We start from the raw sequence: 12,601 nt of genomic DNA, 5'->3' as shown, positions 1-12,601 counted from the left end.
TTCACTTCCGCTATCAATTACAATATTGACTGGGGTATGCTTTACCATGGCCTTCACAATTGGTTGAATTTGAAAGGATTGGTCCTGTTCTTCTTCTTCTTGCATCAACGAATCCTCCACTGAATCATACATGAGTCTTTTTAGGAATTTCCCTTGTGAATTCGAACTTTCTGTAGGATAAGCTTCGACTGCTACTTCTCTCTCTTTTATTTCCTGTTCTCTATTTCTTCCTTCATTTACGCTTTCTTCAACATCCTCTACTTTTTCCTCATCCTCGTCTATCTTCTCCTTCTTCGTCGCTACTTCCACATAATCGCATCTAAATGCTCTAATTATCGCTTCATAACTTCCTTCATTATATACGTCTATTTGTGTGCCCACTCGTAACTTATTTTCAACTTCTGTCGACTGCCAATTATCCTCATTGAATTCACTTTCCCTGGTTTCCAGCTCAAATAGCTCTGCAATACTCATTACTTCGTTCTTTCTTCCTACATTCGTTGTGCATGCCTCTGGTAATTCATCTTCCTCGTCAGTATTCTCCCAATTAATTTCGTCCCAGCAAGATATTGTTGTTTTCTTGTCTTCGTTTTCATCCGGTCCCTGCGGATTTGTTTCTTCCTTCTTCTCTTCTTGTGATAAGATTTTTACTTCTCTGTTCAAGGTGCTGCAATTGTCCTGGGTCGGTGCGTCATTCTCTTTGGCATGGGCGCTTAGCTGTCAGTTCGAAAGTTTATCGGGGTTTGGTGGTCTTACCTCCACCTCTTCTGTCTTTATTCTCTTTTCTTGTTCAGTTTGTTGACAGTGGTTTCCTTGTTGATAATTTTTCGCTCTATTGGTTCTCCAGTACCCGTTCCGGTTGTCGTTATTCCCCCTGTAATAGTTGTTGCCGTTCCTGGGTGAATTACAGTTATTGCCATACTCTCTTCTAAATCCATAACCGGTTCTTTGTTGAAATCTATTGTCGTTTCTTGGTGCGAAGTTATCACATGGTTCGTAATTATTGTTTCTTCGTACTGTGTCTTGTGGATTCCACTGCTTTTTGCTTTCGTTTTCACGAGGGCTTCGTCTTTTTCTTGCGTCATCTTCCGAAAATATGAACTCTAGTTCCCTTAGAATACCATTAAATGCTTCGACGTCATTGCCTCCGCGACCTACTAATGATTGCTGGTACTTCAATGGTAGCTTCGTCGCGCATAATTTAATCAACTCTCCGTCACTGTATGGTACATCTAAGCATTGATTTTTGTTTGCCATTACTTCGAAAAATTTCACGGGACTCTTCTCTCCTGAATTTTCAAAATATGGGTTCTGTAATAATTCATACTTCACTCTGTTCTATGCTTCGCTGGACCAATATCGTGAGAGCAACTTCTTTCTGAAATCTTCGTACGATCGGCATGTCGCTGCAACATTCTGCATGGTTTCTGCGACTGTTCCTGACTTGTTTGCACATATAATGTCTAATTTGTGTGCTAGCGTCCAGTGTTCTGGTAATCCTACTCGGAATTGATCAATAAAAATTCGTGGATCTAATGAACTTCCTTCTCGAAAGTGTTGAAATTTTCTGATTGTGAGGAAATGATCGTTGTCGTACTTCGTCATAGTTCCATATGAAATTCGCGATTCTTCGCCACTTTTGTTTCTGATCATTTCTCCCGTCGTTCTTTCCGGTTGTGGTAGATCCATTGGATATTGTCCACTATAACTTTCGCCTACCCTTGCGCAGTGTCGTTGGAGTGGTAGGCAATAATTTTCTTCCATCGGTAGTGAACGTGTAGCTGAATGCATTGCACTGTACTCTTCGCGACCTGGCTTTCCATTGTCACGTATGTTACTTTCCGCCTGTGATTGGAATCGCAAATGCATGATATCATCGTTAATTGCTTGTTTTTCCGGTGCTGTTACAGATACGGATGTGGTTGCAGACTCTGTGCTTGTTCGATCCTGTTCACTACGCTCTTCAATGATTTGCAACATCTCTGTTCGCAATTTCTGAAATGGTCGCTTCGTTTGCGCTGCTATTTTGACTATGTGGTTATCATATCTTTTCAGCGCTGCTTTTGTGATACGTTTGTGTAAAACACTGTTTTCAACAATTTCACGCGCTGTACCTGCTGCTTGTCTAGTAATTACGTTTATCTGTTTCTCTAGTTTCTTGGCTTTTCCCTGAGTGTTTTTACTTAATGTTTTGATCTCGTCCTGAGTGTCATTACGCAATGTTTGTACGTCCGCTTGTACCTTGTCAATGTCTGTTCTCAACTGATTGTGACCTGTTATTAAGTTTTCTATCACTTCTCGAGATTCTTTTGCCTCGTCTTCAATATGACTTAGATGTAACTGAATTTTTTTGTTTTGTTCTTTAATCTGACGCATTTGTCTCGTGGTTTCTGCAATTTGAATTTGAATGTGGTTCGCTATGTCCTTATTTTGCCTTGTCATGGTTTCCATAATTTGTTGTAATAATTCTGCCATATAGGTGGGTCCTATTGCGTCTTCTTCCGACGTCCTACGCTCTGTGTTTTCGCCCAAGTGTTGGTTCGCAACCGATTGCATTGAACTGTGCTGTGACACGTTTCTGCTCTCATTCCTTGTACTCTGTGGTGAGGGAGCTCTGATTACTTGTACTATGGGTTCTACGTATTCAAGACGCAAGTTACAATCCTCATCGCCTGTCTCCCTACTTTCCTGCTCCTCTGTCTTATGCTGACCTACGTTTTCTATGCCTTGACGTACATTATCCTCGTTATGGTTCGTTATATGTCCTATTTCTCGCGATACTACATCGTCTGTTGTACTGTCCTCTATTCCCTGTCTATTTTCATGCTGGGTCTCTATCTCAATTCGGTCAAGCTGTCGATCTGCCGTTGCTAATCTTTCCGAATCCCTTATTTTCTGTTTTAAAAGCAATTCACGCGCCCTACTTCGAGTCAACATGCGCTCATACGATCTCACGCGTTTCATAAACTTTTTTTTAACACGACTTGACACTACCAAGACTGACAATCCATTCACTTACTTGTTGGGTCAGAACCAACTTGTCAACGATGTATCAGCCACCTGTGAGCTTGCATTGAGGAGAAAACTTAATTCTAACAATTTTTAAAATTCATAACTTAATTATGCTATTGTTTCTGCCAGACTCACTTTCTATTGAATACTTTTACTATCTATCGCTGCAGCTACTGTTTTCGACTATGTATAACGTTAGAAAAAAAATTTTTTTACTACGAAAATTTTTCAATAGGATATTTTTCTGACCTAGTTAGGCATGTGGTCGACCTTCAGTCATGGTATTTTACCATCCTGGCAGGGTCGCCATTTTCGTGGTGTCTGTTTGTTGTATATCGTGTCTCCCTACCCCTTTTGCACAGCGACGCTCTGTGTTTTTTAGGGAATTGACTAATTTGAACCTGGGACCTGTTGCTGGTAAGGAGACGCCAGACCACACATGACATGTAGAATTCAGAAGAGTTCAGTGAGACTAGCGATGATATAACCAAATACTTAATGATTTCAGCGTCAGCTCCACTGCACTCCCTGTAAAAGAATCTTAATACCAACTAAATTTAGTGGAAGGCGTTCGAGGCTTTCCTATTTTTAGTTAGCTGGTAAAATAACGTCGAAAAAGCAGTTAAGTCTACCATTTGAAATTTTATTCTACTCACAAAACATTGTTTATAAACAGAACTATTGATAAAAGGAAATGTTTTAATACAGGATGGTAAAAACAAACTGCGTTCAACAAAAATGGGAACGAATATTCCCTGAATGGGTTTCCAAGTTCTACGATGGATCGAAGGATGACCTATGCCATATCACATCTATAATCTAGGTTTAAATTAAGTTTCACAAAAGAGAAAACTATCAAAATGGTCTACAGTGAACCTCAATTATCTTTAATTACTTATCTAACTTGTCGTAAATTACAGTGGCTGATGTGGCTTCTCAATAACTATGTAACAGAAAAATCATCGCGTTTCAGATTTTTACTTCAAGTGGCAAATGTGAAAACAATGAGCTTTAATTGACGATCGACACTAGTATTACGCAAAAAGGGGGTGTAACAGATGAGACTTCTGCAGTTCTGAGTGAAGCCTTATGCGCTCAAAAATGCGGCATCGCGTGCGTTCATTACCTTGTTGGTGTTCGTCAGGGGGCGGCGGCTGGCGCAGCTCCGTCTAGCTCGCCCTCTCGGAAGCAACTCCCTTCTAACTTCTCCTTACTACAATTTAACGAAGTTGGTTTAAAAAAACTATCTGGCTGTGTTTTCATCTGACCAATCAGGGTCTCAATGTTAACCTTAAGATCCGCATACAAAAATTCTGTCTATCCAATGAGAAACGTTATACTTTTCGTGGTGGGGCAATGTTTTTTAAAGTTTGCAACGTAACAGAGACGCGAAAAAGTCTCACGCTAAAACTTGCAGCTGGTGTGGTCCTATCAGCGTTATCGTAAGATCTATACTGTTCTTCTGGAGGGCTCTATCTTTTAACATTGGCTGGGGGGGTGGTCCTAACGTAACAGAGACGCGAAAAAGTCTCACGCTAAAACTTGCGGGTGGTGTAGCCCTTTTTGCGTTATCGTAAGATCTATACTGTTCTTCTGGAGGGCTCTAGCTTTTAACATGGGCTGCGGGGTGGTCCTAACGTAACAGAGACGCGAAAAAGTCTCACGCTAAAAACTTGCGGGTGGTATCGTCGTAGCGGTTAGCTGGCGACGTGGGTGTCCGTCCCTTATCATACGGCCTTCTCGCTTAACACGGTTCTGCTCTCGGCTTCTGTTCTCGTTTCTCCCCTCGGAACTGCGTCTGTCTCATGGTGGGAAGGTATGACATGCATTTAGGCATTCTTGTGTTAGTCTGTGGTATTCCATTTGCTCAATCGTTACTCGTATTACTTTGGTTAATGTAATGTCACGATTTATTCGGAGCTATGTGACATACTACTGGATTTGCTTATCATGTCAGGGTTTTCATGGAGGTGTTGGATTTGCCTGACACCTTACACGGAGACCATGGCTTCGGTTACCCTCGACGCTGCATCACAGACAGGAGCGGCTGAGATGGTGTACTCAGCGACGAACCTGGGTGCACGAATGGCAAAACGTCGTTTTTTCAGATGAATCCAGCTTCTGTGTACAGCATCATGATGGTCGCATCCTTGTTTGGCGACATAGCGGTGAACGCACATTGGAAGCGTGTATTCGTCATCGCCATACTGGCGTATCACCCGGCGTGATGATATGGAGTGCCATTGGTTACACGTCTGGCTAACCTCTTGTCCGCATTCACGGCACTTTGAACAGTGGACGTTACATTTCAGATTTGTTACGACCCGTGGCTCTACCCTTCATTCGATCCCTGCGAAACCCTACATTTCAGCAGGATAATGCACGACCGCATGTTGGAGGTCCTGTACGGTCTTTCTGGATACAGAAAATGTTCGACTGCTGCCCTGGCCAGCACATTCTCCAGATCTCTCACCAATTGAAAACGTCTCGTCAATTGTGGCAGAGGAACTGGCTCGTCACAATACGCGTCAATACTCTTGATGAACTGTGGACTCGTGTTGAAGGTGCATGGGCAGCTGTACCTGTACACGCCATCCAAGCTCTGTTTGACTCAATGCCCAGGCGTATCAAGGCTGTTATTACGGCCAGAGGTGGTTGTTCTGGGTACTGAGTTCTCAGGATCTATGCACCCAAATTGAACGAAAATGTAATCACATGTCAGTTCTAGTATAATATATTTGTCCCATGAATACCCGTTCATCATCTGCATTTCTTCTTGGTGTAGCAATTTTAATGGCCAGTAGTGTAATATTGGTCCGCAATCCAGGAACTTGCTGAGTCTCTTCTTGGCATCGCTTCTACGCCCAGGGCCTGTAACTGTTAACTACCGGCACACTACTTGTCCCCTCTGCCAGGTTCCAATTCTGTTGCTTCACCCCGAGTGAAATGTTTTCACCTTCCTGGTCTCACAGTCACTGTCCTCGCGCCTCCGATCTCCACTCGAACCACGCCCTCCTAAGGCGAAGATATTATACTAGAGACCGTGGAGCGACATATCGATCGCGCAACGGTTCAATTGGAAAAAATGTTAGATGTCGGCATTCGAATGCGTAGATTAATTGCTAAGAACTAACAAAACAACTAAACATACTCTCACTTTTCTGTAGTCGCTCTGTTCAGGAAAATTTAACAAATAATTTGTACCACAAATTTTGAAACGCCCCGTTCAGTATGAAACAAATTTTTCTAAGAATCAGTAATGAATGGAAATTTCGCCACTTATCGGCCTCCTACCTTCACTTAGCGACAGTTTGGAATTAGTATTTTCCTTGTCTTATACCTGAACTTAAAATTTGGCAGGGAATAAAAAACAGATGTAACTGGACCATTACAATGTGAACTCTATAATTTGCACACCCCTTTCGTACATCTAAAATCTGTTTTACGTTCTAACATATTTCCTTCGTATCTAATTCTTTTTTGACGATTAATGTACGCTTTGTCTTGAGTTCATGGTTTGTTATCGGTTATCAGTTCAGAGTGATCCTTATTTTTGTGATTTTTTAATTGATTTACGGAAACGAGTGATTGAAGTTCACTCAACAAAACAAGACGCAGCTTTACGACTAATGATGGAACATAACTTTGCAGACTAACAGACAGCAGGCTAATCGACAGGAAGGAATTACTAATGATTACCCCGCACAGTAGCAGCAGCTAATTTTATATGCACTTTACAAGAGACACACTGAACTACTTAATTTGGAGAGAAAGAAACGGACAATACAAGACTAAATCATGGAAAGGATGTCTGAAGATATATAAGAAATATTCTTTTTCTCCTGAGAAGAATTTATGGCTGTGCCCCCGTAAAAGTGAGTGTGTCGCTCAGCCACTTGTAAAATGTAGATGAAAATGCGTAAATATTTTATTTTCCGGCATATCTCTCTCGTAATGTCTGAGTGTAACGAGGTCACTGAAAGGAATTTTCAGCTGCTTTGATATAGCGCTTTTGCTCTAGAGGAAATATCTTTAATGAGCAGACGCATAAAGCAGAGAATGAAAAGGACAGTCACGTTCCTCTTCTTAGGAAAAGGACGAGTGACGTCTTTTATAGAAGACGTAAACCTCTGACCTTAAAGACGAGAGTCGTCACACAACTTGTGCGCTACCTGAAGAATGACCGCTCCAAGTGTCGCAGCTTTCTCTAAAAGCAGGTATTCTCTCCCCACAAAAGTAAAGAAATCATGAGAAGGGTATTTAGGGCGACTCTAGATTCGGTTTCCACAGATCATCATTTATACTACAACGTAAATGTAATTGATCTTGTGGTTACCATTACTTACCTGCCATAGACGTAGCTCGAACTACCCGTGATACCGAGAAGTTTACTATGTATAAAAATGAACAATCATTCCTGTTTTTGGAATGTGTTTTGGTAACAGATGGTGTGTTGTTAAGTGCTTTCTGGGTGTCAAAAATTGGAAAGTTGGCTTGTATATTTTCGTTTCAGTGTATTATTTCTTTATTATATTTCCATGTACTTGAAATAACTTTCGGCAGGTTTATACAATATATTATTATCTGACCAGCCACAGACATGTTTTCATTGCGCATGCATCCTCAATAATGAAACAAGCTAACCGTTTTTCTATAAGAGTTTAATTGTATACATTCTTATGTTTACTGTTCATTCACGACTCGGGATGTCACCTATTCTAAGGGACCTCTTAAGCAATTCATGGAAGCCCTGTGACGCACTTGCTGTGACGTAAAGCAGCCTGCTAGCGAACTCCAATCGCTGCACTCAGCTCAAGTAGTACCACAAACAAATAATAATATAAAATAAACAAATATTTGTACTAATACATAACGTCTTACGTAATAATACACTGCACAGACGGCATGCATATGTGTTTTCTCAAAAAAGAAACGTAACCTTTAACATGATATTAATTATCAACGCCTTTCCTCGTTTACAGACGACCAGGGTACAGGAAACTACGCACCTCTAACTCTTAACGAAAAAAATCCCTGATTTAATTCCACAGAATCTCTGCACCCTCTCAGTGATAGGTTGTTGTGATCTTTACTCTGAAGACTTGTTTAATGCTGCTCTCCAGGCTAGTCTATTCTGTACAAGCCTTTTCTTCTCTGCATAACTATTATAGCCTGCATCCATTTGAGTCTGCTTACTACGTTCTGCCTCTAAAAATTTCAGCCCCACTTTTTCCTTCCTTATGGAAATGAGAATGCCTCAGAAAGCGTCCTGTCATCGTATCACACGTTTGAATGACAGTATCTAAAACGACAATATTCTTCCTTCATACCATGTTTATATAAATCGGAGATTAATTCTTCTTTAGTTTCTCATAACTATGCTAATCGAATACCCTAGCAGCAGAGCCATTCAACGATTCCGGTCAAATTGTCCAGGTTTCATAAAAAGCTTCCGTAGGTTCTTCTGTTTTAAGTAAACACAGTCCCTGTCACCATAATGTAACCGTAACAGAAAAATAGCTATCACCAATCGTGTAACGCGTCTTCACTATAATAATGTTGCTTTATTGGTGTGTAGTAAGTAGAGACAAGATTATATGCATCAGAAAAACCTTAAAATATGCATGAAAATTTGCATGAAAAATCCTTAAAAATGCATGAAAAGTGTCGAAATATGCAAGATCAAATATTAATAATAAAAACACATGGTGGTTACTGTGTGCATTATATCTCATAGTTGAACCTGTGCATATCTTTAATTGTATAAATAAGTTATAAATATACAGTATTTCAAAAATTTGTAATTATTAACTGTATAGATCCAATTTGTCGTAAAAATTTAAATAATGTATGTTTGACGTATGAAAAACCAATAGCTAAAAAGGTTTTCTGTCCAATATCCTGTGTACATTATATGAACAGAAAAGAGATCTATATGGACAAATAAATAAATAAATATCAATTACGAGGAAGTGCGCCGGTACATTTAGAACGCTGATATCGTTTTCCGAATACTTTCTGGTAGAGGTTAGGAAGGGGTCTTTCTGGTATTATTTTCTAAAAATTTGCAAAATGGGGACGCATACCATGTGTCAAGAATTGTTCCTTCTTTGCTATTGTTGTCCGTAACATGCGGATGCGATGCGACTGAGTCGCAGGGAAACACTCGATATGTCCAGGATCAACTTCGAGGTACATCGCACGCAGAGGGACAAGCTCCAAAACTCCGTAATATTTCATTTAAAAAACAACACACGATCATGAATTTTTTAACAGAATTAACTTTTAATTAATACTATTGTACCAAAGCATTTACAACATTTAAAATTAATTTTACATTTTTTACTATTGTAAACATAAACGACCAAGTACTGTTCCAAATGTTCGGTAGTAAGATTGTGTCTTCGATCACTCAAAATATTTTTATAAGCAGGAAAGGACCGTTCTACATCAACTGAAGTAACTGGATAGTATTTTAATTTGGGTGCAATGTTCGCACTTATTGTTTCTGGTAACAGTTCACCTGTCCCATTAACAAAACTATCAATTTGGCACAAGGGTTCAAAGGCTGGGTTATTGTTTAAAATGTTTTCAAACTGTTCTTTACGTTTTCTTGGGAATGCCTCTGGCAATGAGCAGTTCACTAGGCCAATATTATTCATTAACTGACTAGATTCATTCAACGCCAAACTTATTTGAGTTTCAAACTCTTTAATACTTGCGGGTATATGGGAAAAATGAGTGCTGATCACAGCAATGTCCTTTTTAATACCGGAATTATTAAAAGTTTCCTTGCACTGGCAAACTGCCAAAGCGTCTGCACTATCGAAGTCGTTTATTACCCTTCTAACGGCCTCGAAATGTTCATTGTAAAACAACACAGCTTCAACCCATGTACCCCAACGATTTACCACTGGTTCGGGAGGTAAAGCCACATTTGGTACTTCTTTGTGAGTCTAGATGAGAGCAGGAGCCTTTAGAAACACTTACTTTGTGGATGAAATCAGTTCATTTACATTCACAAACGTGGAACGTACTTCTTGAGCAAGGCGATGTATTCCATGAGCAAAGCACATCACATGAATCAAACTGCGATAAAATACTCGGATGGCTTTTCCTGCTTTGATCCTATAGGGAGCAGCATCTGAAATAAACACAAACACTTTTCCATCTGCGGAAGATTCTGGAAATATTTTTCAAATACCCTCTTCACAAATCTGGCTATAGTAGAATGTTTTACTTTTTCAAGTTCTTCGCAGGCCGCTAAATAGAAGAAGAAGGCTCTTCTTTTAAAGCACTAACAATTAAATTTGCAATGTAACGGCTACAAGTTTCTATAGTTTAGTCAAATGAAATTCAGATAATGCTGTACTTGAGTTCATTGCTTATTTCCTCCAGACCATTTACGTAAATTGCCGCTACGTAATTTTTACGCAGTTTTTATTTCACCTGGTATATTTTGATTTAAGCAATATTTGCGCAGGAAGCCCTTGATGATAGGGATTGTAAGCTTGTGAAGAGAAATATTGCTTTCGATGAATGCTTCACATAGATTAATGTTAAATTGACTTGTTTTGGTTACCTTTGGACAAATCCCTGCTACTGCAACTTGCTGTTGTCAGAAGTTGTTGTCGTGGTCCTTTCTTCTGCATTCCTGCGATATGAAGACTTGTCTTGACATGTTGGTCTATTTGAAACTTTTTTTTTTTTTTTTTTTTTTTTTTTTTTTTGCCGAAACCTTTTTCTCGCAAACTCGACAATATAAAACAATTCTGTCATACGTAAATGTTCCAGGATGGTCAGCTATCAATGAAACGACGTTTATTTTTTCGGGCGGCCTGGCGCACTACACGCCGTAAACACGTTCAACTGTGTAAAAGTAAATAGAAAGCTAAACTGAAACACTCGACGTGCGACTAAAAGCTTGCGTAGTTTAATTTAATTGTTGCCGACGCGTACGGTATGACAGCGGAGGCGATTAACCGTGGGCGCGCGCTCGGGAGCAATTGACTCTGCCTGTTCCTGTTCCTCTTCTGCAATGATTTCGCTAGGCAGTGGTCTCTCGGTTAGCGATTACACGCAGTTATACGTCGCAGTCAATCTCTGAGACAAACTAGATCGAGCTAGACACCGCCCGTCTAATTTTTTAAAATATTGTAAACATAGAGCGAAAATATGCATCGTTACTAGCTTTAGTTAAAATACGCAATAACCGGCGAAAAGAAGCCAAATATGCAAATGCGTATGCAACATGCGAATGTATGTAATCCTGTCTCTAGTAATAAGTAACTGGGACAGACGTAGCTCACTACAACTACTTCACAAAGTCAGAGAGTTATTCAGAAAGAGAAAGAAAAGAGTGAGAAAATCTTAACACACGTAGCTATAGAGTTCATTTTAAAGATAGTGTCGCTTCCAGAAAGAAATAGCTAAATTAAAATTCCAGTTAGACAGGAGAGCCATTTAGTCAAACTTGTGTCCTGATTTCATTACCACCTGACTATCCCAGTCTTACAGATGGAACTTTGTATTGTCCGATTGAAGGTGTGTTCGGTTTGTTTTTGATGATGTAAAACCAGCATCCTTGAGTAGTACTAGTAAACATATTTGCTCCGATATTTTTTGGAACTGTACACTATGAATAAGACTTAACTCTCATTTAATTGTCTATGTTAAGCTAAAATACATTTTCGCCAGAGTGTTTTTTCCTTTCAGTTGATTGTCTGATTAGAAGACTTTTTAATTAATGAGATTATTATTTTAAAATCTGTTGCCAGTTGTTTTCTGTAGATAATACTAAATCTGGGGGATTGTTGGTCCTTTACTTACTGCATCGATGACTCTTTTAAACTCGACTGCCAGTTGTTTTCTGCACTACTACTACATCTGGTGGGCGGGTACCCCTTTACTTATTTAACTTATATTCGTCTAAATTCTGCCACTAGTTGCGAACGCACACGATATGCCCGAACTCGTACGGGACTTGGTAGATTAATCTGCCACGAGTAATGAGTATGATGGGCAAACATCTATTAGGCGCACTACGAATGTAGTGGTGTGGCCATGTTGGGAATGTGGATCTCACGGGGAGCGTGCAAAGGATAAGTCCCTGCAGACGCGCTACCCTCTGTGCCCGCGGTGGCTCAGATGGATAGAGCGTCTGCCATGTAAGCAGGAGATCCCGGGTTCGAGTCCCGGTCGGGGCCACATTTTCAACATGTCGCCAATGAAGTACATCAACGCCTGTTTGCAGCTAGGGTGTCCATTTAATTATCATTTCTGCCACTAGTTGTTTTATGTAAATTGCAGTAGTTAATCTGATGGTCAGTCTGTGCTTGATTCATTAGATCATTTTATTAAATTTTGCCGCCAGTTGCTTCTAATAAGTGATAACCCCAATCTTCTTAGCAGTTGGTATTCTAACGTTTTGTTATTTAAATTCTGTCAGCAGTTGCTTTTCTTAAATTAAAATAGAGCGTACTGGCAGTTTTACTTAATATGGAAGTTTTTAAATTGCTGTGTTGAGTTTTCTGTGAATTTTACCTTCTGTATCCCTTGGTAGAATCTTGAAGACGTGTCTTATGTATGT

At 39.9% G+C, this 12,601-nt stretch overlaps 1 non-coding gene across 1 annotated transcript; it reads left to right on the top strand.

Annotated features, from left to right (window-relative positions):
• The first annotated feature begins 12,143 nt into the window (after positions 1-12,143).
• On the top strand, positions 12,144-12,218 carry Trnat-ugu. The gene has a single exon. It is a non-coding gene; the product is annotated as a tRNA-Thr (tRNA).
• Positions 12,219-12,601: the final 383 nt, after the last annotated feature.

Source organism: Schistocerca piceifrons, chromosome 1 (genome assembly GCF_021461385.2).
Source record: "Schistocerca piceifrons isolate TAMUIC-IGC-003096 chromosome 1, iqSchPice1.1, whole genome shotgun sequence".
In the NCBI taxonomy this organism is placed as follows: domain Eukaryota; kingdom Metazoa; phylum Arthropoda; class Insecta; order Orthoptera; family Acrididae; genus Schistocerca; species Schistocerca piceifrons.
The sequence above is the reverse complement of the archived record's forward strand: the minus strand, read 5'-3'. Positions and strand labels throughout refer to the sequence as shown.